Source organism: Carlito syrichta, unplaced genomic scaffold, assembly GCF_000164805.1.
Source record: "Carlito syrichta isolate Samal-C Ts95f unplaced genomic scaffold, Tarsius_syrichta-2.0.1 Scaffold124581, whole genome shotgun sequence".
Lineage (NCBI taxonomy): Eukaryota > Metazoa > Chordata > Mammalia > Primates > Tarsiidae > Carlito > Carlito syrichta.
The window spans coordinates 153,088-166,281 of record NW_007068677.1 but is presented as its reverse complement, the minus strand read 5'-3'; positions in this window follow the sequence as shown (position 1 = coordinate 166,281).

The following is a 13,194-nucleotide window of genomic DNA, read 5'->3' as shown; positions in this document are numbered from 1 at the left end:
GGTGAGAGGATTGCCTGAGCCCGGGGGTTTGAGACCAGCCTGGGCAACTTGTTGAGAACTTGTCTCTGCAATAAATCACAAAAACTAGCTGGGCATGGTGGCGTGCATCTGTAGTTCCAGCTACTTGGAAGACTGAGGCAGAAGGATTGCCTAAGCCCAGCAGGTCGAGGATGCGGTGGCTGTGAGCATGACACTGCACTCCAGCCTGGGCAACAATAGTGAGACTCCAAAACAGAAAAAAGAAAAAAGGAGTTTAGAAATAGCCCAATATGCTAAGAAATATTTTAGCTTTATCCCATCTCAATTCATCTTATTATTATTATTATTACTACTATTATTATTTTTGGAATTTGTGTGGCATTGTTGAAATGAACACATTGAAGATGACCTCATAAAAAGAAGTATTTTTCTTTCTTTTCCTTCCAGGTGTGGATAAACCCCTGCTAAATGTATCTGTGCATTTCCTGTTCACACCACATTTGTTTTTAAGTGTAATGAGCATTTCTTTAGTATACTTAGTAGTCCACTTAATTAATTAAGACATTTGGAATTTTTTCTCTAAAATGTTAAAGTTTTGGGGCATTAGAACCTCTGCTGTGCCACTTCAATGATATTCAGTTGAAATATTCAAGTGGTAGTTTTCCACTCAGTAGCTATATGAGGACTTGACATCAACCTTGCGCTGTCTGGAATTACAATATATATGGACAAAATAATCTACTGTCTAATGTGAAGCTCAAGGTAAAATATAGGCCACATAACCTTTATTTTGTAGAAAAATTTATTTTGTTTGTCTGTTTAACAGGTCTTACTATAACAGAAAAATTCATTTAAAGATTTAAGTAAAACTAAGTATATCAAGGAGATTTCCACTTAAATATTATTGAAAAGTATTAAAAGAATTGCTGCCTTAAAATAAATATATATCATCTCTTCTTGCATCATTGACTGCCATAAAGGCCTCAGTGATAGCCTTTAAGTCTGGTGCCTGAGCTTCCAGAAAATTGGATTGATTCCACTAGTTAATTAACCTCACATGCTTCCAGGAATATAATCAAATTGACCTTCGCATTACACATAAGTACATTTCCTAGGGATGCCTTAGATCACAGTTGATCAAGAAAACCACTTTAAATACCCGCATTCCACCTAAACTCCTCAACAGAGATGAGCCATTAATACCCAGTAAATAAGTCATTAATGGGAAATTTATACAGCAACTCTCCTCCTGACTGCATTCTAAGCTTTCTGTCAATGCTTGGGAATACTAAGGTGTTCTCCTACAAGTTCTCTATACTGTATAATTAAAACCTAATGCTAATGATCTGACTCTTAAGTTTTTGAACAAATATGAATTATGTTGTATTAGTTATCCATTGTTGTATAATAAATTAATCAAAAACCTAGTGTCTGAAAACAATAAGAATTCATTTTCTGAGTTTCTGTAGGTCAAGAATTAGTGAGCAGCTTAGCCGGGGGATACTGGCCCAGAATCATTGGTGAGTTTGCAGTCAGGCTGTCAGTCAGAACTTCAGTTATCTTGGGTTACACCATCATCATCTCCAGAGATGGTTCACTGACATTGAGATTGACTGGAGGTCTCAGTTCTTAGCCACATCAATCTCTTTATAAAGCATAGAGCGTAGGGATGCTGGATGTTTTGACAGCGATCTTCTCCCAAAGCAAGAATGTAAAAGACAGAGCAAGAAGAAAACTACAACACTTTTTATGACTTAGACTTGGAAGCCATTACCATCACTTCCACCATATTTTATTTGTTGGAAGCAAGTCATAAGAAAAATCCACACTCAAGGAGAGGTCAATTTGGATCCACATTTTGAAGGAAGGAGTATCAAAGAGTTTGTGAACATATTTGAAAACCACCACACATGCAAATTTACCTTCTACAAACAATCGTTAGGTGCATATGATGGCCATTAGCAGACATATTAAAAGAAATGGAAAACTTAATGGATAAATTATATAGTGTATGAACTGTATCTCAATAAGGTTGTTGATTAAAGAAAATAAAAACTGAGGAAAGCACTTCACTGAGAGGAGAATTAAGATCTTTGGAGTCTGCTAAATACACAGCATTTTACCTAGAATAATTTACTTGTCACATAACAAATTTGTGAAATAGTCATTGGTATGCTGCAGCTTTAGGAGACACTGGTCTGTAGGAGACAATTATTAGCATTTTTTTTTAGGTCCGTGTTGTATAACACCATATCAGAAGATTAAAATCTGCCATAGTGGGAGTATTTACACAATGGAAATTGATAATTCTCAAAAACAGTGAGCCCTCTAAGTATGATTTGCCCTGATATTATAGATGAGGAAAAATGGAGAATGAGAGATTTTTAAAACACTGTTGATATTTTTGCTTTCTCCAAAAGTTAGTGAATGAAAAGGTCAGAATTTGAACCCAGTTTTGTTTTTAAATTTGTATTTTGCCTTTCTTTTTTTTTTTTTTTTTTTTTTTTTGAGTTGGAGTCTCACTCTATCACCCAGGCTGGAGTGCAGTGGCATGCTCCCGGCCACCACAGCCTCAACCTGCTGGGCTCTGGCAATCCTTCCACCTCAGCCTTCCAAGTAGCCAGAACTACAATAGGCGCACGCTACCACGCCCAGCTAGTTTTTGATGTTTTGTAGAGATGAGGCCTCGCCAAATTGCCCAGGTGGGTCTCGAACCCATGGGCTTAGGCAATCCACTCACCTCGGCCTCCCAAAGTGCTGGGATTACAGACTGAGCCACCGAGCCCGGCCTATTTTCCCTTTCTAACAGAATAAATTGCTACACACTTTCCAAAAACATTTTCCTTGTTCCATCCATGATATTGCTGTATTTGTGATAATGATATAAACTAATTATGGCTACTAGTTAGCTGACCATTTATGACTGGAAAGAATTCAATTTAAATTGAAGGATTGAAAAAAGCTAGTAAAAATAAAAAGAGCTAACTGCAGTTTCATTTAAAGGATAAGAATGGGGAGAGAGAAAGTAACATATGGGGGAGAGCTACATTCTGCTAAATAGGAAATTGCTAGAAAGTATATCTATGGGGCATCTCTGCATTATCCAAAAAGTCTGAGAATATTTTTTTCAAACAGAAAACATCGAGTCTCATTTTTCTTATTTGACATCTATCTCTCAAATACAATATTCATTACCCCTTGCCTCAGATAAACCTCCTTGAAAAAATATTTCTTATACAATTTGGCCCTATTTTGCATATTTAAAGCATCCATATTCCACACACATGCAGAATTATACAGACTTATTCTTGTGCAGACAACCATTCAAACTCTAATGCACACATCCTCCAAAATGGAAGCTAGCAACATGTGGAGAATGAACAGAAAGGATGAAATTGACTTCCCTGGAGCAATTTTTTTTTAGCAATGACCCTACAGTTCGAAAATGATCACATTTACAGATATTAAGTAAAACACTGTGCCAGAGACTATGGACATGTGCATTAAGGCACACACATATGAAATCTTGCCATCTTGCTAGAGATGAAAACATGACAGCTAGGTTACCATGGAGACAGAAGCAGAGGCACCAACTACCAACTCTGAATACCAATTAACATCTAGCACTTCTTTATGTTACTAAAATTGGTTGCCAGGGCAACTGAAAGGATTGGCTCAGGTTATCAAATTAATTACCAGCCAAGTCTAAAAAAAAGTCAGATTCTTTGGAATTTTGTAGGTCTTAGCTTAAAGAAATTATTTATGGAGATTTAGGCTGCTCTCAGGACGGTATCTGTTATTTGTGATTCTTTCTTTGTCATTTCCTCATCCCTCTTTTCTTTCTCTTAAAATATTCCTTAGGCAGAGACAGAGATATATTCCTTAATATTCTCATTAATGCTTCCACCAAAAGAGAACTAAAATAAAACCATCATAAAACTCTACATATATCTGAAACTTAGATTAGAACTACACAAAGTAGTTGATCCCTAGGCAGCTGTATTTTATCAGGTAAGTACTGACTATGTGAAAGATGTTTCATATATTCTATTTAGTACAAAAAAAATTCTGACCATGTAAACATTAACTGTGTTTTGCTGAGAACCAAGTGTTAAACTGAATAGTTTGCTATCGGCAGGAGTCACCCTGGAGCCTTGCCATCTTCTAAAGTCTGTACCGAAAAAGCAACAGCAGAGACCACATTCAATAGCTAGATAACCTTGAACAGGTATTTAACTTCACTTGTTTAGTGTTCTCATTTACTCTTTAAAAAACATATTTTTTTTCCTGAAAAACATCTGACCACTTCTCACTACTTCTGCTACAGACAACCTGCTCTAAAACACTAGCTGCTTTGCCCTGGATTGTTACAATAGTTTCCCAACTTGTCTCCAGCAGCTGGAGTGATCCTAATAAAAAATAAGTCAGTTCTCCTGTGACTCCAACTTCTTGGGACTGTAGTAAGATTAAATGAGATATTCCCTGTAAAGGACATGGCACTGTTCCAAATATAAAGTAAGTATTTATTCATTGGACAGATATTTATTGAGTGCCTATTATGTGCCTGGTGCTGGAGAGATAGCAGTGAAAAATACTGAGACACATTCCTGACCTTGCAGAAGTTCCCTGAAAATACAAAATACTTTAGATTGTGGTAAGTGCTAAGAAAAAGCATGAAAGACTTGCATGGAAAGGAGCGACCTGAGGGGTTCTATGAAATGACAAGAGAAGCTCTCACTGAGGAGGTGACTTTTTTTTTTTTTTTTTGAGTTGGAGTCTCACTTGGTTGCCCAGACTGGAGTGCAGTGGCCGCTCTCGGCCACCGCAGCCTCGCCTGCTGGGTTCCAGCGATCCTTCCGCCTCAGCCTCCCGAGCCAGAATTACAGGCAAGCGCTACCACGCCCAGATGATTTTTTGATTTATTGTAGAGATGAGGTCTCGCTGCCTAGGTGGGTCTTGAACCCGCGGGCTCAGGCAATTCACTCACCTCAGCCTCCCAAAGGCGCGGGATTACAGGCTGAGCCACCGAGCCCAGCAGGAGGTGACTTTTGAGTAAAGTCCTGGCAAGTGAGAGAGTGAGTTATGTGAATATGGAGGAAAAGGTACTCCAAGTGGAGAGCTCAGTGAGGGCCTAGTCCTACCTCGGAAGCATAAACACCTGTTTGGTATCTATGAGAATGGAGTGCCTAATGAGTGATATGTCAGACACCTTGTGGAAAGAGGTGCACATCATCTTTTTGTGGGACACAGCAAGGGCTTTGGCTTTTACTATCAGCAAGATGGGAAGTCACTGGAAATTACCATGAGCTGCTTGTGTTTTATTAGGAGTCCTTGGGCTACTGGTGACAAATTAGGAAACTATTATAATAACTCATGGCAGACAGGCTGGTGTGCACATGAATATGTGCAGTAGATGCACATAATTATAAGGTTATTATTAATGGTATTTGTTGTTTCTCAATTCTTTTCCTCCAATACATTACATTCTTCATGAAAGTGAATGAGAAGATCATTCTCTGTTTCTTAATAAGAATAAAGATTTATCAAATGTCACAGTCTTGAGCTTGCTACTGAGAGCTCTTGCTTATTTCCTCAATCTTCCCAGAGTCTAATCATATTCCATATACATATCTGGTTTTACAAAATGTAGCATTCATGATACTCATGGTTCAAGCTTTCTAAGTTGACATTTCTTTTATTGTTTTTTGTCTCAACCATAAGAAGTTAGTAAAGAACAAGACTTCTGTTCTAATAATAATAATAGCAGTTAATGATGGCATAGGACTTACTTTTTTCTTTTTTTTCTTTTTTTACTTTTTCAGAGTCTTATTCTATCGCCCAAGCTGGAGTACAGTAGTATGGTCACAGACACCCCAGCACTGACCTATTGGGCTCAGGCAATCCTTCTGCCTCAGCCTTCCAAGTAGCCAGAAACACAGACACACACTACCATGCCCGGTCAATTTTTTGATTTATTGTAGAGATGAGGTCTCGCCAAGTTGCCCAGGCTAGTCTTGAACCCAAGGGCTCAGGCAATCCTCTCACTTCTGCCTCTCAAAGTGCTGGGATTACAGGCTTGAGCCACAGTGCCTGTCCAGAACTTACTTTTTAACTGTGCTGTTCTCAATGACTGAAGCCTGTAAACTCATATATGCTGAACACAGCAATTTAATGAGGTAGGCTATTGGCATCATCCACATCTTATAACTGAGGAAATGGTGGCATGGAGATTCAGTGATTTATTTAAGGTGACTCAGTTAATAAGCAAAGAGTTGAGAGTCAAGCCAAGTAGCCTGACTTCAGAGACTATCCTCTTAACCATCACATTCCATTGCCTATCAATACACAGAGCAGGGCAATACTTTGACATGATCCTATGTTCTTCTTCAACTTTTTTCTTTCCATTTCTGAACTTTCATCAGCTGCAATTCAAGCTGGGAATGACCTTTGCATCCCCAAAGCCCAAGCCCTTACGGAAACGTATAGTTTTGCAAAGAAGGTTAAAATCAATTTTTAAAGGATTGCAAAATGGCATGGTGAAGAGTAGAAGTGATTTGGTCCAAAAAAATGAGAATAGAACTGCTGCTCCCAACTTAAAAAGGCGATTCTACTTTGGGGGGTTGTGGGGAGAAGTGAAAAGTCTGAGGTGAGGGGTTTTCCCTTAGCACTGCTAGAAACAGAGACGCCTATGAAATGACTGTCCTATGTGCCCAAGTTAATGGAGGGTAGGGATGAAGGTGTGAAAATTCTTGAAAAGACTGATTTAAAAATCCTATCAGTTCTGTAGGATTGTGGCTCATAATATAAATTGACTTGTTGAAAATAAAGGAAGTCATTGTTCTTATGAATGTGAGCTTGTGACCGGAGAGTCATGCATATGAATGAGACAAAGTAGATTGAATATCTTCCCTAAATTCAGAAAATTACAATCATGATTCCAACCACTGGTAATTAAGACACCTAAAATTTTCTCTCTCCACAGTTTACATGGCATTACTCTTCACAGATCATTTGAATCTTCCACCAGCATAATATAGTCGACAAATCAAGTCACACAAGTCCTTACTCTGGTGTTGTAGAGCTAAAACATATGCCATTTTGTGTACAAATGGACTTGACCCTAAGATGCTTTGTAAGTAAATTTTATTGTTGCAATAAGACTACGAATAGGAATAACATGGAAGCTTTTTTCTTTGTTGTTAAACATTGGTTTTATTTTCATATCAAAAACTGGCTGAATGAATATTGTTTATAAGAATATACTGTTCTGAAGTTGGCAGAGTAGAAAACAAAGCACAAATATAGTTAACAAAAATCTTAAAAAATACTTCAAACTATGTATCGACATGCTGGAGGTTACAGTCACCAAATTGCTAGAATTTAAAAACCAAAAATGCCCCTTAATTGGTTATATATAGAAATGAGCAGGAAAGGTATTTTTGCTTTTATAGAAGGGGACCAGAAATATGGCAATAATTAAACTACACGGTTTTGAAAATAAACATGCAATGTTACTGAGGCCGGCAGTATTCCCTGTCAGCAGAGTCATCAACTCAGATGTTCTTATGAGACTAAAAAGTCGTCATCTGAAACCCATCTTCCCAGTTCTCCTAAGAATTGTTTTTGATCTCACATGCTGAAAGGGGTAAAGAGTCCTAGTGAATTAATTAATAAGTTAATTCTACTGTGCTCTCTATTGACCACTGTCTCAACTGTAAATATTATAGAAATCTTGCGCAGTCTGTTAGTGATTCAAATGGAATTCAGGGTGCTGTGTGAGTTCACCATAATGAACACTTATCATAATGGTGTTGAAGCACCAATAAGTAAGAAAAGTGTTTAAAAGAGTGCTGGAGAAGAAAGAATTTATGGAGCATTGCTTAGTTTATGAATACCTTTGACCTTTTTGACTGGTAAGATAGGACATTGGCCAAATGCACAGACTCTATACCCAGACACTCTGGGATACTGTCTCATCAGTGCCTCCTATTAGTTATATGAACTCTGGCAAATTACTGAACACCCTGTGCCTCAGTCCCCATCAGATGAAAGAGGCATGCTAATAGTACCTGTCTCATAGGGCTGCCTAAGAATTAAATAGGCTATTATATAGTAAGTGTTCAAAATAGATACTAGCACATAGCAAATACTATGCAAGCATTGACTATTACTACTGGCCATGAGAAAAATAGACAATGTAGTCTATTCTCTCCTTTTAAAAAAATTATAAAATTATAAATAATCATCCTTCTAAATAATTGAAAAAAGATAGATAGATAGATAGACAGACAGACAATTTAGTTCTACGTGCCAGGTCCTGTTACAAGCAGAGCACATATTTTAAGGCATTTAATATAGAAACAAGATTTCTAATAAAATATTTTCTTATTAGAGCTCATGGATAAATAAAAATATTTCTCCATTCAAATTGCTTATTTAAAAAATTACTCATTTTTATAATACATTGAGATAATTAGATCGTGGGAGATGTAAGTTCCCACTCATCAACACTGGGGTAAAAAGTAGCGTTTATGAAGCACTGAGATGATATATTGAATTACCTATATAATACACAACTTGACATTCCTAGTGTTCAAGAACAGAGCTGGTGGAGTATTCTTAGCTGCTAGGAAGCCTAGTTTAAATACAGGTTAACCAGAGACTAGACTAGATCCAAGCTAATTTAGGGTCAAATCAAGCTAATTTAAACACATGTACCCCAAACCCAAAAGGCATGTCTGCTACTCCTTTCTCCCTCCATACAATAATATCCCATTCTGTTCTCATCTCAGCATAAGTAGCAACTTATGTCACCCTGGCTCTGAGATAAATACTAATTAAAGAACATTTTTATGCCAGTAAACACTTGCCTCTCAAACCGGCACTTTGAAATGTGTTATCACCTGGTGCTATAAAAATCAAGCTGGGCGGGGTGGCTCCCAGACCTGCTGGGATAAATATTTGCCACTACACTAGTAGATGCTTCTCTTGCATACAAACCCCTTTGTAAATATAGCTCACAATTGTCAATATAAAGCACAGGGAAATGAGTTTCTGTGAAGAAAACAGAACTGTTTGCTTATTCCCACGGATCCGGCAATTCTGTGCCCTCTGCTTGCTGGCACTCAGCGACAGCTGGCCATTCCAGGGTGGACAAAAACATTTCCCCCTGGCACGTTCTCTTCACTGGCCTATATTGAACAGAGGCCAAGTTCATTTATAGCTATTTCAAGGACAGAACTTAAGATTATTTCAAGAGTCCTAACAACATTTACTTTTCTAAGGCGGCAGGGCATGATACCCAATCTTGGTTGGCTCAAAGATTTAAACCTACAACATCTCCACAAACTGGGAAAACTTTCATAACCATAAAACACACACTCTTGCCATCTAGGAGCCTTAACAAAACAGCTCAAAAACAATGTACACTTTCTCCATTTCCTTCAGTATAAACTTCCTCAGAGCACTCTCAAGTTTCTTGATAGCAGAAGGAGGTTAAATAAATGTTGAAAACAAACCATTAGACTCGCCGGGCAGGATTTTTGAATGGCCTCCAAATTCCAGCATGGCCACTTCTTTCTGATGTGCCCTTTTTCATCCTGGGATATTAAAGCACTTGATAAACATTAACTCACAGATCCTCTTAAAAATCTTAGCACTTTGGGAGGCAGAGGCGAGAGGATTGCCTGAGTCCAGCCAGGGGTTCGTGACCAGCCTGGGCAACTTGGCAAGACTTCGTCTCTACAGTAAATAAATAAATACATACATACATAAATAAAAATTAGTCAGGAGTGGTACACATCTGTGGTTCCAGCTACTTGGAAGGCTGAGGCAAAAGGATTGCCTGAACCCAGCAGATTGGGTAAACCATGGTCGTGCCACTGCACTCCAGCCTGGGCAACAGAGTGAGACTCTGACTCAAATAAATATATATTTCTGGGTGGTATATGACTTAATTCTTAAGTGGGAAAGTGTATCTAGAGGCTTTCCCTATGGACCTCATGGCAGGTACCTGGCCATATCCTGTTCAGATGAGGCACGTGCATTTCCACCTTTCATGGTGCTATATTATAACCAGCACTTGGTGTCAGGGTTCCCTTCATTTCTGATGCTTAGTGTATCTTTGTTGAATAAGTGAAACACTGCTTGTTATTAAAATGATTTTTTATTCTCTCTTGTTACTTCAGTGGTGTCACCTAAAGTCTAAATTAGGAATGGAAAGGATTGACTTAATTAGAAAAGAAATCTGTTGTTTTTTTTAAAAAAAAAAATCCTTCTGAAGAATGAAATCATGTTCTTCGCAGCAATATGGATGCAGCTGGAAGCCGTTATTCTAAGAGAATTAACACACAAACAGAAAACTTAATACTGCATGTTCTTACTTATAAGTGAGAGCTAAACACTGGGTACATATGGCCGTGAGGATGGAAACAACAGACATGGGGGAATCTTAAATGGGGAGGAAAGGAGAGGAGAAGGGGTAGAAAAGGGTTTGAATCTAAAATTTAAAAATGATAATAAATTTCGAAAGTCTACTTAAAAATAAAGAAGGTATTCTGCAAATAAGGAATTTATTTCATCAGCTCCAGTACTGAGAGAATTAACCAGTCGCACAATGCAAGTCTAGATATGCTACTTTATTACATCATAATTTTCCTTTTTTAGAACTATATTTTAATTCTTATTCTACATTGGAATAAAAATTCTAATTTTATTTTTTTAAAACCAGTTGAATAATTTCCAACCAGTTTCTTCTTTATCCCCTCAGTCTCTTTTTAGAATTTCCTCAACACTTTCTTTGAAATAACGGACACCAGATGTAAAGCTGAGAGTTCAAAATGTGTCCTTTAAAACTAGTATGAAGCACTTTTTAAATCCATCAAAATTATGAGTTACCAGAAAATAAACAAATAAAAAGAACCATGCTGGTCATTACATTCTTAAAATTGTTCCTTTCATTAATTTGGCTTTTTTTTTTTTTTGAACCCCCTGGGTTTCAGAGCTAGTAATAATTTCTTGCTGTGCTGTTTTCAGCTTATGATAAAAGAGTTAAGAAAAAATGTGGAAAGTTTTATGGAGAGGAAGTATTTTCATACTTCTTGGCACATTGCTTTATATTGGAGTCAGCAAATGTTTTCTGAAAAGGACCGAATAATAAACACTTTAGCCTTTGTGTATCATATGGTCTCTGTTGAATCCACACAACTCTGCCATTGCAGAGCAAAAGTTGCCACAGGCAATACTAAACAAATGGTTTAGTATTTTAATAAAACTTTATTTACAAAAATAGGCCTCAGGTGGAACTTGGCTTCCTCAGCCTTCGTTTTCCAACCATTTTTTATATCATGCTCTTGATTTTGCGATGTTAAAAAAATATTTAATCAAGAAAATTAAGAGCTCAAAGCTTTAGTCTAATAACAACACTCCGGTGCTGAGAAAGATGGCCAGCCACACAATGGGAGTCTAAATATGGTATTTTATTGTTCTCTAAACAATGTGCTTTATAGCTTCTTTCTGGAATTATATTTTGAAAAGTCTATCAACTACATGAATGTTCCTTTAAAAAAATATGCAGAGGTCAGCCTGTAATCCCAGCACTTTGGGAGGCCGAGGTGAGTGGCTTGCCTGAGCCCGTGGGTTCGAGACCCCCCTGGGCAACTTGACGAGACTTCATCTCCACAATAAATCAAAAATTAGCCAGGCGTGGTAGTGCACGCCTGTGGTTCCAACTACTTGGAAGGCTGAGGCAGAAGGATCACCGGAGCCCAGCAGGTCGAGGCTGCAGGTCGAGGCTGCAGTGGCCGGGAGCAGCCACTGCACCCCAGTCTGGGTGACAGGGTGAGACTCCAACTCAAAAAAAAAAAAAAAAATGCAGAAAGTAGACACACAGTAAAAATACTTTCCATCTAAAAAAGTCTTCATTCAAATAAGAAAATCTTAAGTGATTTGGTGATTGGCATCCATTCCAGCTCTTAATGAAAGTTGTTAAGGTTCAGCTTCCCACCTCTACAGCCCTGCGCCTTCACTCCCACCAGCTCCACAGCCAAGGGCTTTGGCTCCTAAGACCTTGTTGGCAGGCAAGAATGCAAGGAAGGGTCAGAGGCAGAAAGTGACTGGGTCTAAAGTGTGGCCTTGCTCCGTGTTCTGGCCCCTGAGTAAACATCTGGGCATCTGCAGCAAAAAGCAAAGTCACTTCCTGTGAATTTACTGCTCATCCCAACTCTTTGCAGCTGAAGCCATCAATTGAAAATATTATGTAATTGGTTTCTATTTTACTCTTTAAACATTTGCCTTGCTTGAAGATTTAATGGATTTCTAAATGTGAGAATATTTAACATAATTTTGAGATTCTCTTGTTATCAACACCAAAACGAACCTGTGATTTTACCAAAGATAAGCAATAACAAAGATCACATCACCACCTCAATAAATACTATTGGAAAGCATAGTTTATAGTAATTACTTTCCTAATCTATTGTCTAACTATAATTTAATAATATTAATATTTTCACAGAACTTAATTTTGGTAGAAATCTACCTCTTTATACTAAGGGCAAATATTCTCAAACCATAAATATAATTCTTTTTTAAAGTGTGAAGTATTGGTAAGATACCCCCTGCCCAATAACTTAAATATAGAGAAAATAATATTATCATCTAAGAGTTAAAGTAGTAAAACACATATACTCAGTGCGATGATAATCTGTCACAATTACCTAAGAGAATTAACAGGCAAATTAAAGTGCAAACTTGTCTGTAAACTTATGTCTTCCATCCAAGACCCCTGTCAGAATGCTCTGGGAATATCTCAGGTTAAAATAAGTTTGCATTTTAGTAAGCAGAAACTTAATTAGTTGCAGTGTATCATATTTGGGGGAAAGCTATGTAAGCAGCCATCCAGTTTACTGAGTGTCTTTCAATGTATGGATTGCTTATTTCTTTATTTTTCTTGGTTGGAAGTAAAGTGAATGACCCTACCAAATCCACCAAATCTAACAACAGCAGTTGTAGGAATAAGTGAAAGTCTTTCTCTGTACTTTCTGAAAGCAGGTGTGTACATCACCCAAAGAAGTCTGCTTCTAGACACCCACTCAAGGTGGCATTTGCTTTTTATTGACACATCGAAATCCAAGTTCTGGTCTTCAAACTGGAAGGCTGATCTTTTGGCATACAGATTGTCTAGAACTTGGGGATTCATAATGATCACACCACAGA